This window comes from Marmota flaviventris, chromosome 20 (genome assembly GCF_047511675.1).
Source record: "Marmota flaviventris isolate mMarFla1 chromosome 20, mMarFla1.hap1, whole genome shotgun sequence".
NCBI lineage: Eukaryota > Metazoa > Chordata > Mammalia > Rodentia > Sciuridae > Marmota > Marmota flaviventris.
In genome coordinates, this window is record NC_092517.1 from 14,337,519 (window position 1) to 14,354,332 (window position 16,814).

Here is a 16,814-nt window from a genome sequence, read left to right on the forward strand (position 1 = left end):
CAATGACAGATTTATAGTAGAACCAGTTTTTTACTAGGAAGGATAACGGTGCTTAGTTTTTCTCAAGCCCTGAATTCTTAATTTGTAACTGCCTATTAGCCTTGTACATCCCATCCCAAAATACACTTTTCTTAGAAACCTGCTCCTTGTCCTAGCATGCCCTTAACACAGTCATCCATGCATCTGTTTACCATGTGTATTACAGGCTAGGACAGCCACTTTTCATTCTTGTGTGGTCTCAGGCAGGATCCTTCCACATTCTTAAAAATTGAGGGCCTCAATAGCTTTCTTAACCAATATTTTACCATTAGAAATTAAAACAAAAAAATCTAAATATTGTAGCATTGATTTTCATGGCAGTAACTGTTTTCAAAAGTAATTAGAAGAGTGGCATTGTTTTACATTTTTTGTAACTAATTTTCTTAGGTCTGGGTTAATGGAAAGCAGCTGGATTTTTATCTTCTGCATTCAACTGGTTGAGACATTGCCGTTTTGTTATTTTTGTATTGGTTAGCTGGAAAATACACGCTGAATTATGGAAACTCCCAGAAGTTGGCCCCATTTCACTATATAGTACCTAATGTCTTCAAGTATCAGCATATAAAAGCCCAACTGTCATGCTGAGAGTAGAGACAAGTTTTCTCAAAATTCTGATTTTCACTTCAAAGTTTGATTTTAATTGCTGTTAGTTGTTTCCTGAACAGGCTCACTTCTTCACAGTAGCAAACTACAAATAACACTTGTCATTCTTTCAAGTAAAAAATGGTGCTCCAAGAAAAACATTCAGCTTGCAACACTATTGCATGAGTAGTTTTTCTAAAGACAACCACTGTACAAAGTACTTTATGCAAACTTTACATTCCCTCATTCATACCGACAAATTATACTGGCCACTGTGGTACACACCTATAATCCCAGCTATTTGGGCTTCAGAGGTAGGAAGATTCAAGGCCCAACTTTGTTAGGACCAATCTTGAAAAGAAAATTTTAAAAAGGGCTGTTATATAGCTCATCATAAGACCACTTGCCTAGCATATGTGGGCCTCCCCTAGGATCAATCCCCAGTAGTGGAGTCCACATTTAACAAAATAATTTTATTGTTTTCATGTGAAAATTGGCTTTTGGGGTGGGAAGACACAGGGGAGTCCATGTCTCTAGTTCTCTTGAGACAGGGTCTTGCTAAGTTGCCCAGGCTAGCCTCAAACTCCCAAACTGTTGATATTACAGGCTATGCCACCATACCTAGAGAAAGTGGCTTTTTAATCCTTTTGGTTTTATTTTAGTGATGCATGGCAATGAAGGACTACCAGTTTTATGTAATTGCCTTAATTTGTGCTAAGGTGCCCACAGTTTTTTTCACTGCTGCTTTCCCACCATTAGTGCAAATGTCAACAGATAATTGTTCAGGATAAAGCATGAGATTTAAAAAGTAATTCCACACTTGGACTATTTTAGGACATGTAGTGTTTATTACCACACTTCCACATAAAGGTTATCTTTGATTACCTGATGCCGAGCAAATACAAGTAAAATAACAAGCTTAGCCATGTTTGTACATCGTAAAGTGCAAGTACACTTCCACAAGAGATTCAGAGTTCACATCTGCACACAAATCTTTAACATGACAAGTTGCTGTAATGTACAAAAAAGGAACTACTATAATTATTTCTTACCATCTAGCAGATAATTAGCAATGTGCACTATACCTCTTAAATTTCTTAGCTTTTTTGTATGTTTTTCCAGCCAATACAATGCAATAATTTACATCAGTAGCTTTTTCATTTCTGGTTTGAAACCTCTAATGATTTTTGTTTTCTTGTATCATGTCAACATTTAAAATATTCAATACCTTTCAAAAAAAAAAAAAAAACCAAGAACAACCAAAAAAACTGCAAGTTTGAATTAGTTTCAAAATGACTCTACAACATAGGTGGTACCAACACTATACAAATTATTCTATTTCATAAGACATGCTACATTAAATTATCTTTAAAGCCAAACAAAAGACAACTTTCATATTTTTATTTCATATAGTTTCTTTGGTCAGTTCTTCCCTCCTTCAAGTCAATTTGTGTAGCATTTTAAATCATAGATGGTGAAAACTGGGGCTTGAACAAGTAGCCTTATCTTTTTTGAGCCTTTCAGTACAAATTACTAAATTCTAAAATAAGCTGTAGTTCTAAAATTTGGAAGTTTGGAGAAAATATTTAAATCACTGCAAAAAACAAGATAAGATGAATGGGGCTGGGGCTGTAGCTCAGTGGTAAAGCACTTGCCTCCCATGTGTGAGGCACTGGGTTCAATCCTCACTACCACACAAAAATAAAGATACTGTGTTTTCATCTACAAGTAAAAAAAAAAAAAAGAAAGAAAAAGAAAAAAGATGTATACCAAATTTAAAAATGTGCAGTGTGAAAAAATGCCAGGATTTTCTAAGGCACAAGTAAAATGACAAGACAACTGCATGACATTGAGGTTGTAGGTTATAGAACATATAACCTAAAAATTTCTTTTAAAAAATTCATACTTAAACCTACCTGCTTGCCACCTTAGAAAATTCAAGTACATACATCATCATTCATGAATTAACATCCATGACAATGTCATCATACATCATGTAGCATCTGCATACTTTCAAGAATGTGGAACAATTTACAAACACCATGGTATTATGAAAAGAATTTTCCTCCTTTTGCTTAGGCAACAGGGACACAGCCATTCATAAGTACTGTCTTGCCCTCAAGAAGCAACCTAAAGTAGGGGAGGAAAAAGATCAGTTACTCTCTTAATTAAAACTGTGAGTTATGATAACATTCAAAGACGAAGACCAAAATTGGTAGGAATGTGGGCATCAAAACTTTCCTTGAGAAGTCATTTTTTTCCTTTACTGACACATTTCAATTACAGAGAATGGTGGATTTCACTGTAACATATTCACACATAAAACCAAATTTATCAATTTTAACTTTCCCTACCCTGCATCCCTTAAAATTTGATGTTTTGAGACCATTCTCCTTCCCAGTGACAATGTTACCAAATCCTTTAACTTCCTTTCCATTGCAACTGCCATCACTCCTAAACCAGATCTTGTCTCACTTCACAAGTGTGAGCTTCTATAAGAGAACTTCCAAAGTGGTCTCTCTGCTTTCAAATATCTGTATCCCTACCACCCCATCTTGTATTCTATAGCCAGAGTAAATTTCACAAAAGGTTTCCAAGAAAGCAAGAGAGTACAAGTTGGTTAAAGAACACAGATGGTTAGATGGACCAGTGTTTTCATCACTGGCTCTCAACTTGTTACCATGAGAAAGTTGTTAAGCATAAGCTTTAGTTTCCTACCCTGTAAAACAGGATTTTATATATGATGACCATACCAAACACATAGTAAATAATTCAGCACACCACTTCATACATAAAAGGCACTCAATATTTGCTTCTACCTATGTTTCCATTAGCTTTTGCCTATCACACTATTTTATTTATTTTAAGAAGCAGTACCTGATTTCTGGGATAAAACTTACATGAAAAGTATATAAATAGGAATGGCTATGAAGACTGTTGAGTTGACTAGAATGCATACACTAGTTGGGTGAGAAAATAACCACTTCCACAAACATGATTTGGGTATGCCCCAACAAAGCAGGAAAAATTCATCTGGTTTAATAACGACCTAGATAAAATAAACATGAACACAGATTCCATGCTCATTAGCAGTTCTCTAATAACCCAATTTCTTACTCCATCAAGAATGGGGAGTGGTGAATAACAAAAATCTTTTGGAGAAGTATGTCCTCTAATATAAACTGGAGTACTACTAGATAAACAAAATCAAGAATTCCCAACCTAAAGTCAAGACTGCTAGATTTGTGACCTACTAAAGTGCTCTAATTGGCCTCAAACTAGTCTTTTATCTTTGTGAAGCTGATCCTTATCATATCCTGGATTAACAACAACTGCAAATCATAATTATGTAACTATATCAAATTTCTATTCATTAAAAAGAAAGAAATCCTCAAGCCCCCAGAAAACTTTCATCATTTTTCTCAAGTCCAAGTATTTCATAATTTCATAAGCTTTTGTCTTAGGAGTACAGGAAATAGTATACCACTACTTCAAAAGGAGATAGCTGGTTTATTTTAACCAAAAAGTCCAAAGGAAATGAAGCACAGGAAGAGGATAACTGCAATGGTTAGTACAAGAGACGGAAGGAAGAGCAGAACAGTGGACAGATGCATTCAGAGACCACATGCCATCAGTTTCCTCTGTGAATAGAATTTGAGGAGACTTAGGTTAAGTATGACCCTAAAGTTTCCAAGATAAAAAGAGCCTTGCTTCCATGTTTTATGGGTTAAAATTATTATTTGAAAACTAAATTCACAAATAAAATCAATAAAACCAACATTTACTGAGTTCCCAACTCAGTATTTAGGCACTGGGGAATCAAAGACATATCCTTGAGGAATGCAATTTAGTGAGAAAAACATGAAAATATCTTTTAACTTTTCTTGTTAAAAAAATTACTATTCTTTGCTTTTCAAAATGTTCTCCCTTAGTGGGGCAAAGTGGAGGAGAAACAGTTCAGGTGAGAAAAATTTTGAGGGACAAAGTACATGGGAAACATGTTATCTATTTTTACAGGTAAAAAGGCATAGCCCTGCAGTTACACCTTTACAGTAAAGAAATAAACATGAGCAGTAGTCCATGCCTATAATCTCAGCAGCTCAGAAGGCTGAGGCAGGAGGATCACAATTTCAATGCTATTCTCAGCAACTTAGTCAGAGACCCTCTCAAAATAAAAAGGGGTGGAGATGTGACCCACTGATTAAATACCCTTAGGTTCAAAAAAAAAGCAAGGCAATTATTTTTGTGTATACTGAAGGTTTGAAGACCACTGTCCTAAAGAGAAATTTTAAGAAAACCCCCCTGCAATGTGTCTTACAATGTACAAAATGAAATTTACAAGATACACATTAGCACATAAAAAAAAATTTTTAGTATTAAGATACGCTGGCATTTATACATCCTCTGGATCAAAATTACTTTGGAGGTTACAGATACACTGTCCACGGTGGCAATTCTAACAAAATTTAAATTTTAGTCCTTTAGTTCTCCTAGACAATGTTAATCTCAGGTACTAGGAAGAACACAACAAGCACTTGAAAACAAATAAAATATCAAACTTTATTAAAAACGTTCACATGCTACTCACTCCATTTTACTCAGGGTTGGCTAAACATCAAGCAATATAGTAGTTTAGCAGTACAAGACCCAACAAGAGATTGGATCCTCAAGAAGCTCAGCACAGGTAATCATGTTCAAGCCAGCAATGAAGACAACACAAGAAATGCTATGACTCAAGCAAGTATAAAATGCTAAAGGGTATCTGGGCAGACTGGCTCATATAACAATAGATCCTTCCAGACAAGTGAATCTGTTGTCTTAAAGGGTAAGGTGCAAATAGGGCTAACATTCCAGAAGGAGACACCCTACAAAGATGCATGAAAGTGTCATTATGACTTGGGCAAAGAGCAAACATCTCTGTGTAACTTAAGATGTTTGATCTGTGTATGTGGAAAACAATGACAATAGAAAAAGCAGCTTAAAAAAAATAAGGTTAGCAGCCAGGCACAGTGGTGCACACCTGTAATCCCAGCAACTTGGGAGACTGAAGCAAAAGGACGGCCAAGCTCAAGGCCAGCATGGGCAGTTTAGCAAGGCCATGTCTTGAAAACATTTTAGAAAGAGAGAAAAGGCTGGGAATGTAGTGCAGGCCTAGCATGCACAAGCCCCTAGGTTCATACTGCAAATACAAGTCCAACTTGGGGTCCCTGTGTGTCACATCCGTGAGAACTGAATTCACCATGTAAGTAGTAAGGAGCAAGTTGAGTTTCAAGTCTCTTTTTCCTGTTCTAGAATGGACAACTGTCTAGCAACATGTAGGATGAACCAAAAGATGCTAGTGCAGGAAGACACACCACTTTGGAGGCTATTATAGTGGCAACTGAACTTAGTTACTATCCAATGAGAACAAATATAAACGGATGGAATGAGTGGTATTCAAAAGAGAAAAGCAGATGTTGAATGCTGAGCCTCAGGTCCAATTCTCAATAAAGCAGTATTCAAATTACATGAACTGTGAAGAGGCCCAGGGGTAGAATCCCAACTAAGGGGGAAAAAAAGTAAAATAAAAATGAAGGTAAACATTCCAAGGAGGAAGACTGCTGGGTATGAGGGAGGCTCCAGATCAAGCCTAAATTTGTGGTGGAACCAATCTGTCTGGTTTCATGACTCATGAAGCTACCTACCTAAGATCAGGAGAGAGAGAAAGCCAGCTGTATGTGTCTGGAGACTGGATGAACAAGTATAACGATGAAAAAATGGGACCAAAGTCTTAGAGTTACTAAAATGCCTGCTAGGACGGATATGGAGGAAGAGAGGGAAGCACTGGGTTCTGAAGCAAAGGCTAAAATTTTACGATTACGATTTAATCTGAGATGCTGTACTTCGGTGGTGTAGCAAGGGTCTCAAGTGGGGTGAGTAAAAACTCGGGTGATCATACCTTTAATCTATCTCTAGGAATAATACACCAGAAAGAACTTAAGTAGTAATAACCCGCAGTCTCACTGAATAAAATTAACCCCAGGCGAACGCCTAGGCTCCATTTTCCTGCTTATCCCCTAGTATAATTACCTCCTCAAACAAACTCAAATCCGTGGGAAGACTCGTCCCTCAAATTTTACACCTGCTCAATTCCCCAGCAGGACAACGCCCAGGCACCAGATCAGCTCTTCAGCCTGGCCAAAAGAATCCCGCCCATAACTGAGAAGCAACTCGACATGGAGGCGATGATGAGATCACGCTGTGGGGAGGGGGAAGGGCGAAGGGATTCTTCTAGGCCCAGGGCGGTTCTTCCAGGCCCAAGGCGGTCCTTAGAAGACCGGAGGCGGCAGAGAACTCCCATAAAGGTATTGCGGCAGCTCCCCTCCCCCTACTGAGAAGGGTGCGGCCTTCTCCCCGCCTCCTGCACTGCAGCCCCCTCAGGATTGCAGCGCGCCCGCCGATTTTTGGAGACCACGCGCCTCCCGCCCACAAGCCAGTAGGACCGACCCCCGCTCCTTCCCCCACCCCCACGGGTGTCTGGAGCTGGTCGGGCTTGTCTCGTCCCCCTAGCGGAGGGGGCCTGGGGCGGAGCCGTGGTTGCCACCACCCAGAAGCCTGGGTCCGCAGCCCGCCCTCGCCTCCAGCGCGCGCTTCCTGCCACGTTGCGCAGGGGCGCGGGGCCAGACACTGCGGCGCTGGGCCTCGGGGAGGACCATACCAACGACCGCCTCCCTGCCACCCCCACCGGCCCGCGCAGTGGTTTCGTTCACTTGGGACTCGAGCCAATAGCAAGGGCTAGTTCTCCCAGCAACAGTAGCCAATCAGATGATGAAGCCAAGCAGGCGGCGGGTAAACCGACTCCCCTAAAAGAAGGGGAGGGTAAGAGGACCCCACACATCAGCCACTTTCACTGACCCTCCCCTCCCCCTGCGGGAGGCCGACCGCGCCCGCACGTCCACCTCTCTTCACTCCACCTATCTACTCGCCCCACCCACGGGGCAACGCGAGAGTCACCAGGCGGCTGCGCACTCTGGAGGTTGTAACTGACAGGGGCTTCACTCCAACCAAAACACGCCATTTGTGTTTTCACACACGGCGGGAGGAGAAGCGACCAATCAGAGACAAGAGGAGAACCGGAAGCGCTCCACCCTCTGCAGAAGCAATGGCTCCGTCCGGCTTCAAACCTTTTCCGCTCCCTTCTCCCTCCCCCTCCGGTTGCCGCAGGGCGGGCCGACCTCCCGCCCGTATTCGACCGACCACCCCCTTCCCCTTCCAGCCGTACAAACGTTGTACCCCCGGCATCTCGCGGGAGAAGACGACTTCTCCAGCCATAGTGGGGCCACCTCAACCACCCATCCCTCCACCCAGTCCACCGGACCTCCCTCCCACCAGAGTTCCGCTCCCCTACCTAGCCGAGGCTCTCTGAGGAGCCGGAGCCCCAGAGCACAGCCTCTTCTCTAGGCGGCCCCGGCGGCTTCCGCTGATTGGCGGCGAGCTGGCCAATGGGTATGGGGCGGTGGGTGGAGAGGCCAATGGCGCGGCGGGAGGGGGCGTGTCCCGGGTGCCCCTGGCGCCGGTGCTGGGAATCCCCGTGCGGTCAGTGGCGTTTCCGCTCGGGCAGCGGGCTGAGTGAGCTGCCGCCGCCGCCGCCGCCGCCGCCGCCGCTGGGGGAGGGGCGGCCGCCGCCCGCCTGCGCTCAGAGACTCACGCAGCCCCAGTCCCGCCAGTCCGCCAACACAGTAGTGCCGGCCCCCCTCCCTCCCTGGCCCTTCCCCCTCCCCGCCTTTGGCTCGCTCCGCCTTTCTGCCCCCCACCCCCACCTCACGGGTACGGGCCATTCCCGGCCAGGAAACGCCGTGGCGCCGCGTTGGGCCTAACTCGAGTCTTGCTGCCTCCCGGGAGTGCCGTGCGCCGCAGCCCGGGCCCAGGCCCCGGCAGCGCCTGGGACAAGGTAAGGGTCCGATAGAAAAGAGACACCAACCCTCACGGCCGGGCCCCGGGGGGGAGGAAGGGTCACCTCCTCCGTCTCCCCGGACTCCCTCTCTTCGGGACGTGGGCCTGGCCCTCCCCTGCACATAGCAGGAAGATGCTACCCCTTCTCTCTTCGCCACCCCTAAACATCATTGCACCCCTCTTTCCAAGGGAAAAAGGCTCCCCGTGTGATCGAGTCGACCCCACTACCCTTTTCATGTCTTTCCTGGGTCAGGACGCTTCCCCTCCCCCCACGCCTCTTCACCCCTTTTCCTGGGAACTGCCTACTCCACGTTTACCTTTTACTTGAACATAGGCCTCTTGCTTCCCTGCTCTCAAAATACACGGGTGTACTTTTTTCCCCCTCCTGTCCGCGAGCCCCCACCTCCCAACCCCCGTTCTCGAGGCCTAGTGACAACTCTCATAGCTCTTGGGGGCCCCGATCTCCCCTCCATGGTCTCCCTGGATGGCTTCTCTCTGGGTTCTGGGTCCCCACCTCCGATGGCTGCTTTCTTTGCCACACTGAAGATATTACCTTTGCCACCCCCACCTCACATTCTTGGGCTTCCTGTGGCGTATGCCCCTCTCTCCCAGAGATATTCCCCCATTGAATTGGTTGGGTTTCGGGCCGGAGCTGAGCCAGATTTTGTTGTTTTCCCTGCCTTGGGCGTGGAAAACGATCTTTTTAGAACGTCTTTAAAGGCAGAAAAATTTACCCTTTATGAATTCTGTTTCTCTCTGCGTGCAAGTCTAGATGTGAAGTGAATGGTGGTGGGGAAAAGCCCTGGTTTAGTAGGTGAGGCGCGTGAGAGGGAAAGTTTTAGCTGCTGGGAAAGCCCCTTCTATGCTAATTTATTCTATAGAGCTCCTTTGCTTGTGTCGCTTAAGGAATAAGTAGTCTTTCTCCTGGATACTAACTGATGCTGCAGCCAGCTCTGCTGGTCTGGGTCAGGGGTGCGTGTATGACCTGCATTTTCTGCTTTCTCATGTTACTTGTGCAATGTGTTCACCAGTACTCATTTCTTGTCCAGAGCTCTGGGTTCCACTGGGCTTTGTCTGTACCTGAGTTCATTTCTCCACTTTTCCTTGTGCTTGTTGTACTGAAAGAATCCCCAGGTTCTCTCCTAATTTCCTTCATGCCTTGGCTTAACAAGTTGTTTTTAATGACATATTTGTGACCAAGGTCATATTTATGTTTCTTAGTTGGGCATATGTTTCATAGCTATACTTTTGATTGAGAAAGATCCAGCTGAGTGTTAGGAGCTTTTTAGGTTAATGTTATATGCTCTGCATTTGGGGAAAAGTATTTTTAATGGTTAATTTTATATTTTTAGGTCACTGAGAAGAATTAAAAGGGGATATGAGCTAGGACTAAAGCAGAGAATTCTCACATAATCAGAGGTTTCTGGGCCTCTTGGAGGACACAGGAATTTTTTATTTTTATTTTTATTTTTTGGATTTCTTCCAGTTTTCTCAGGAGGATCATTAGTTCTCTTTTGTAGCCCAAAATTCTGGCCCGTTATGGGATTAGAGTCTTTAAGGTTTACTCACACTGTCATTATGTGTAGAAAAATGAATTGTGTCCTTTGGTAGGACATGACACAAGGGTCTGTCTCTAGCTGCAAATTTAAATTCGACTGTTGAGTGCTTGGAAAATTGGCCTTCTAAAGACTACACCTTAATCTTTACTCCTAAATTACTGACTTGATTAAAACGAATATTTAGAATTTAATAAATGTTTATTTCCCAACACCACTCTTAATAAAAGTCCTCAATTTAAAAGGGTGACCTTAGGATTGTTTTTTTAAAAGCATAATTCTAGCCCTTCTAGAATGGAGCATCTCTTCCACTGCCGCCCTCCCCCCAAAAAAAGTGTGAGGAGTGGGGGTGGGGTAAAGAGAAGGTTGTTCCTGTGTTGGATCACAGGGGTGAGTATACAAGGCAGCAGCAGCTGCTGGCTCTAGAGCTCTGGTTGCTACGTGAGAAGCTTGAGTAGTGCTGGCTGCTGTCTCCAGGGAAGGACAGCAGTGCAGCGTCCATTAATGCTGTTGGCTGCAGGGAGCTGCACTTAGGCGATGGCTGCCTCAGGACTGAGAAGAAACCTTGCTTTCCTGGGAATTTTCACTGCTGAGCTGGTTTGCCTTTTATTGGTGGGGAGATGAGAATTAGTAATTCATAATCTACCCATTTATGGATATCAGTATTTGGAAATTGCATCATACTTAAAAGACTTTCTTGATTTTTGTTTGTTTGCTTTTAGGTTTGGGGGTTTGGGGGCAGATTTTTGTTCTTAACCTGGGATTTTATGCTTGTATAAAATTAAAAGTTCCATCAGAGTTTTGATTTTTTTTTTTTTTTTAATCCATTTAAAACCAATCAAAGGTCTTTGGGGGGGGGGGGTGTTCTTTTTTTTCCCCTGCAGCTGGAGTGTTTTTTGACCATCTCTTTAATCATTGAGTCAATTTTGATTTTTGTTGTTCTTGGGTGTCTCCTTCCTTCCGTTGAATAGGCCATTTTTATCTTATTGAATTGATGTTTTGCTAGACATTTTGCTAAACTTGGAAATCTTAAACTCTAAAAAGAGATTTCATTTTGGAGTTTTTTTCTAGATACAGTTTTTTAAAAAAATTATTCATATGTAGACATCTCCAGGTTATATATTTTCTTTGGTGTTTGACCAACAAATTTGATGCATTTTATATATATGTTGGACATCACAGGGATATATCTTTGGCCATAAAACATCTGAAATATAAGACAAACCAGAAGAAATGTTAAGAAATTGAGTAAGTCTAGTTCTGAATACTGAAAGACAGCCTGAGTCCCTGACGTTGTCTCCCTTCCCCCACAACTCCTGAACATTAGGATGATCTCTGATTAAGCAGAACAGTCTGTCGAATATGGAAGTACTTGAGGGAGAACTACCACCCAAATATAGCACTGACTGCATGCAGTACTTAACATATGCCCAATGTGTTACTCCCCCCAACCCCATGCAATCTATACCTCTTTTCCTCTGAATTTTGATTTATGCAATTTTGTATAAATGTACTTAAATCCCACAAACATCTATAATTTGTAGTATGACTGTGGCATTTGTGGCAGGCAACCAGAAAGAATGGAAAGCATTTTTGTCATTCACAAATGTGGCTCATATTGTTTTTCCAGTGATAAAAGCAAGCCTAAAAGCAGAGCCTTTAATGGATAATATTTTAGGTGGTTCTAATTCTTATTACTACCATATATATATATATATATATATATATATATATATATATATATATATATATAATAAATGATGCTATGTCAGAAATACAATTTTGCTAATTCTGACTGGCTTATTGAAAATACAAGTGTTTTAGTTTATTCCTATATAATATAAATGTTACATAATAAAATAACTGCCTTTTCACTTATATTTCTGGTTTTTGGAGCCCACTGTGGTCTTAATCATTTTCTGAAGAATCATAGAGGACATTTTTATAGAAGGATTTATTGAACTGTATATTTGATTTTTTTTTTTTTTTTTTTTTAACATATTTTGATAGTGTTTTGTGTCCAGGGACAACATGCTTTCAGAAAGTATTCTGGTCCTTTCGAGAGCAGTGGCTATTTTGTTTTTGGAAAAAACAGTATAAAATGCAGATGTGCAATTAACCACTTTTACTTTATCCTCCACTTATTGAAATACCAGGAAATATTAGGCCATAGTTAACAGTTAGTGATTTGCAAACATCTTATCAGAGAGAAATTAGATGATGAGTAAAATACAAATCTTTTATAACGTTTGGTTGAATTCTGGTGATTAGTAGTTTAGTTTGAAACTTAAAGGCATAGGAGTGAATTTTGATTATAAAAATGGTGTTTCATTTGGGCTGGGGTTGTGACTCAGTTGTAGAGTGCTCACTTAGCATGCATGAGGAACTGGGTTCTATCCTCAGCACCACATAAAAGCAAAATAAAGATATTGTATCCACCTAAAAGTAAAAAAGAAATATTTTAAAAATTGTGTTTCATTTATTGAAAAGTAAAATTTGATAGGTATGTTTTATTTAAGACAAAACAGTTTAGCTCTGCAAAATGTGTAAGATAACATATATAATAAAATAACTGGTAGTTGTTTATAATTTGATTTAAAATATCCTTTCAGAGTTACTCCTTAGAAAGTAAATGTAACATGGCCATCATAGGAATTTCTCTAACAGGAAGGTCATGAAAGGCAGAGAAAATATTCTTTCCTTCCTTTACCTATACTTAATTTTGTTGTATCATTTAGCATTCTGAAAATTTTCCTATTGTGTATTCAGTTATAAATTGAGACAATGCCCAGTAACTTTGAAGGCTGGTGCTATTAGAAAGCATCACTTTAGAGGATTCTCTTATTTTGATAAAATGTATTATTAACACTTAATGATGGGAACCATGACACATAATAAAGGAACAATGAAGCTGTCTTAGTCTACTTTATGTTGCCCTCACTGTGCAAGAAATTTGTAATCTCATCCTACCTCACTCAGGTTTTCCATCATACTGATTTTGTTTGCTGAATACCTGGGGGAGTATCTGACTTAATGTAAAGTCACATTAAGTATCTTTGATAAAGAAGGGTAAATGAATTCTGTGCTTCTTGTAATCTCAGTATTTTTAAAATACTAAATTACTGGTCAGTTTTGCTTGATTAACATGTATGTTGTTTCGTTTCTATTCTGTGCTCTTCTTGTCTTTTAAGGATTCCCAGAGTTTTGATGGCAAATTGAAGAAATCATCATTTCCTTAGTTACATACATATTAGTTACATACATACACCCAGAGCAGAGGATGCATTTTGGCTTCTGTCAGGAATTCACTGAAAAAGCAATGGCTATAGGAATTCATACAGAATTGGCTTCTGTCTAGGGAATCAAGTTTTTGATTTGTGCAACCTAATCAGGGGAAAATACTGAAATCCTTGCTGCTCTATTTGAGAAATAGATGGAAGTATGGGAGGAGCCAGAGACCTCTGCAGCAGGATTTGGTCTGAGTAGAAAAGGAAGATTTTTGTTTCAAATTGCCAGCTGCTTATGTCAGACTGACTCCCTTATTATGCCTCCAGTAGGCCTGTCAATATGGCCAAACAGCTAGATAAGTGCGGGGCAGGACAAAGGGCTCTTTGCACAGCAGGGAGGCAGTGTTGTTGGGGGAGGGGCAGGAGGTAGAAAAGGCAAGAGAGGAGGAGGTTCTTTTTCCTGGGAGATCATTCAGTTTGGCTTACAATTAAATCATTTTTAGTTCCCACTAAAAGTATTGAATTTATACCAACTACATACAGTTAACCCCAAATTTCACGTATTCCAGAATATCTGATAGGGACCCATACTCTCTTCCAAGGAAAAATAAGTAAATAAAGCTTTGTATAGGTTAAAATAAAAGCAGTCCCATGTTGTCCGCCCTCTCAAATACAGGTCACCTCCTAATCAACCAGGTCTAGAGCTTGTGCTAGCTGAATTCTATTAAGAAATGGAAAAGAATATCCTGAGTAAAACTCATACTTCAGTATACACTGTGTTTATCGGGGCTGGGATTAGACCAGAACATGAAGAATAATTTGTTTCCCTTTGTGAAATAGTTGCATGTTGTTAGCTCCAGTTTTATTTCAGTAATATGGAAAGCATTGTCTAGATTTCATGCTTACTGAGGAAAAGGCTACTTACTATTTCACCCTCTTCCCTGTTTGGAGAATTCATATTCCCTAGGGATTACTCCTTCCCCCCACCAACCCCTTTAGTGTAGGCTAAATACTGTTTGATAGATTTGTGCTAAACTCCCAGCTGAAGGCTAGGGTGGTTGCATCCAGTTTATTAATCTTAATATGAATCATGGGGTTAGATTACCTGACCCTTTGAAGTAAAATCATGAAATATTTCAAAATTTGGGTTACTGTTGAGGTTTTCGTTAAAATGGTAAAAGGATCAGTGACCTGAACAATATTTTTAGTTACTTTTAAAATAAATTTGAAACAATACAGGTGTGCTTGTTCTTTTTTTAAAAATTGCATTTATAAATTACATAGCAATTATTTGGATTGCAAAAGGATTCCTCCTTTGTAAAGCAGCATATGAATGTATATGTTCTTATATATTAATATTTGATTTTTTTATAAGTAGCTGGTTTGAGCTCAGTTTTCCAAGAGCACATCTGTTGCTTAAATGAGATACCACCTGTATTGCAATGTTATTAAACTAGTCTTAAAGTTCTCCTTTCTATACATATTGCATGAAACAACAATTGAGATGCTAATTTCTTTTTATGGATTAGCAAAGACGAGACTGTTTTAACCTGATATAACCAAAATACTATCTTTATAATATCTGTTATTCTATTTAGCAAACCTCACAAAGTTTATTAGTCTTGGTAGTTATAATAGATGTAATGTTTTGACCTGAAAAAGGATATCTAAGTAATTATCACTGTTAGTGTCTCAGTAAAATAACAACATTAAGGTGAAGTTCGATGAACTATATTAAATATTATTACAGATATTTATAGAGTAGTCATTTCTTTCTTTCTTTTTTTTTTTTTAAAAAAAAAGAAAGAGCAAGGGAGAGTGAAGCAAGAGATTGAGACAGAGAGAACAAGAGATGGGGGCCCTGGCAGGAGAGAGGTTTTTTTTTTTGTTTTGTTTTGTTTTTTAAGAGAGAGAGAGAGAATTTTTTAATATTTATTTTTCAGTTTTTCAGCGGACACAACATCTTTGTTTTGTATGTGGTGCTGAGGATCGAACCCGGGCCGCACGCATGCCAGGCTAGCGTGCTACCACTTGAGCCACATCCCCAGCCCTGAGTAGTCATTTCTTTATAATTCTGTGGGTTATTTCCCTAGATTTGTGGGACTAAAATTTAGTTCAAGCCCTAGTCTATAGCAGACAATTATTGCTAGTATTAAGGTACGCATCCTTTGAATTTTCCTAAATAATTTAAATTCTCTTCAGCATGGCTTGTATTAACTGAATCCTACTAGAGGCCCTAAAAAGTTGCTGCCAAAGTGAGAAAATAGGGGACCACCTCTTGATTCTAAACATTTTAATGATGTATGGGTCCCCAAACAGCAAATCTCGTTTTTAATAGGACCTAGCCATCAGTAGGCTAGAACGGAGGTGAAACACACTGTACCTCATCTTGCCTGTGCAGCTGCTCCACCTTATTTCCTGCTATTATTATCCCACTACGCCTCTTCCCAGCAAAAAAGAAACTAGGACAAAAGGGGGTAAATTGGATGGGCTAATATGATTTTTATTATAGTTAAGTTTTGGATTTATTTATATATACTTAAATATAAAGCTAATTTGGCCTATTGTTAAAAGTCTGTGGTAGAATGTACACCAGAGACATGAAAATTTGTGCTCTGCAGGTTTAATATGAATTGTAATGCATTCTGCTGTCATACATAACAAATTAGAATTTTTTAAAAATGTGGGGGAAAAGTCTATGGTAGAGATATTAAAACTTTGGTGTCCTCCAATTTCTTGATAAACCATTTGAGATTCTTAACCTTTTACAGAAAGAAAGGTTTTAAGCATAATTTCCACTGGCTCTTCACACCATCATTACTACCAGATGCCACTATTAGTATTATTAGCTTGAAGAAGGGTGGAAGCCCTTCTATAGACTAAACTTGCAGTTTGTGTTGAATTTCCAAATAATTTGTGTAACTTAGATGTATGACTAAAATAAGATTGAAAAAATTAAACCTTACTGGGCTCAGTGGCTTGGGAGGGTGAAACCGGAGAATTACGAGTTTAAAGCCAGCCTCAGCAAAAGTGAGGCACTTAAGCAACTTGGTGAGACCCTTTCTCTATATAAAATAGAAAATAGGGCTGGGGATGTGGCTCAGTGTTTGAGAGTCCCTGGTTCAATCCCCAGTACCAAAAAAAAAAAAAAGTAGACCTTTATATAAACTAGCCCTGTAACCTTAGTAGGAATAAAATTAATTAGCTATTGGAATATGAATTTTTCATATCTCTGAGTTCTTCAAGCTGTATAAATTATCCTTCCAGCCTTCTTTATTCAACACTACCCTCAAAACATTTATTCTTGTCTTCTGATGCTGAGATTTTCCCCTCCCTGCTCTGGAAATGGGAAGACTCAAAACCCAATAATCTAATAAGTGTATGCACTGCAAGATGATTACTTCATAATTCTTAGATATAATGATATGATTAGGATGTTCTAGTATCTGTTAGCATATTGAATAATGGTCTCATGTTA

The 16,814-nt window shown here is 40.3% G+C and overlaps 1 protein-coding gene and 1 long non-coding RNA gene across 4 annotated transcripts in view; one reads left to right on the forward strand and one right to left on the reverse strand.

Annotated features, from left to right (window-relative positions):
- Window positions 1-1,446: 1,446 nt before the first annotated feature.
- LOC139703034 (uncharacterized) lies at window positions 1,447-8,090 on the reverse strand. The gene is made up of 2 exons (XR_011705563.1): window positions 8,009-8,090; window positions 1,447-2,751 (listed from the first exon to the last, which is right to left on the reverse strand). It is a non-coding gene; the product is annotated as an uncharacterized lncRNA (long non-coding RNA).
- Window positions 8,091-8,216: 126 nt separating this feature from the next.
- The window catches only part of Setd5 (SET domain containing 5), a 123,835-nt gene continuing 115,237 nt past the window's right edge, over window positions 8,217-16,814 (forward strand). For all 3 annotated transcript variants that reach the window (XM_071605897.1, XM_027931991.2, XM_027931992.3), the window contains exon 1: window positions 8,217-8,551. The gene's annotated coding sequence lies outside the window, so the exon portion shown is untranslated. The remainder of the gene's footprint in view (window positions 8,552-16,814) is intronic.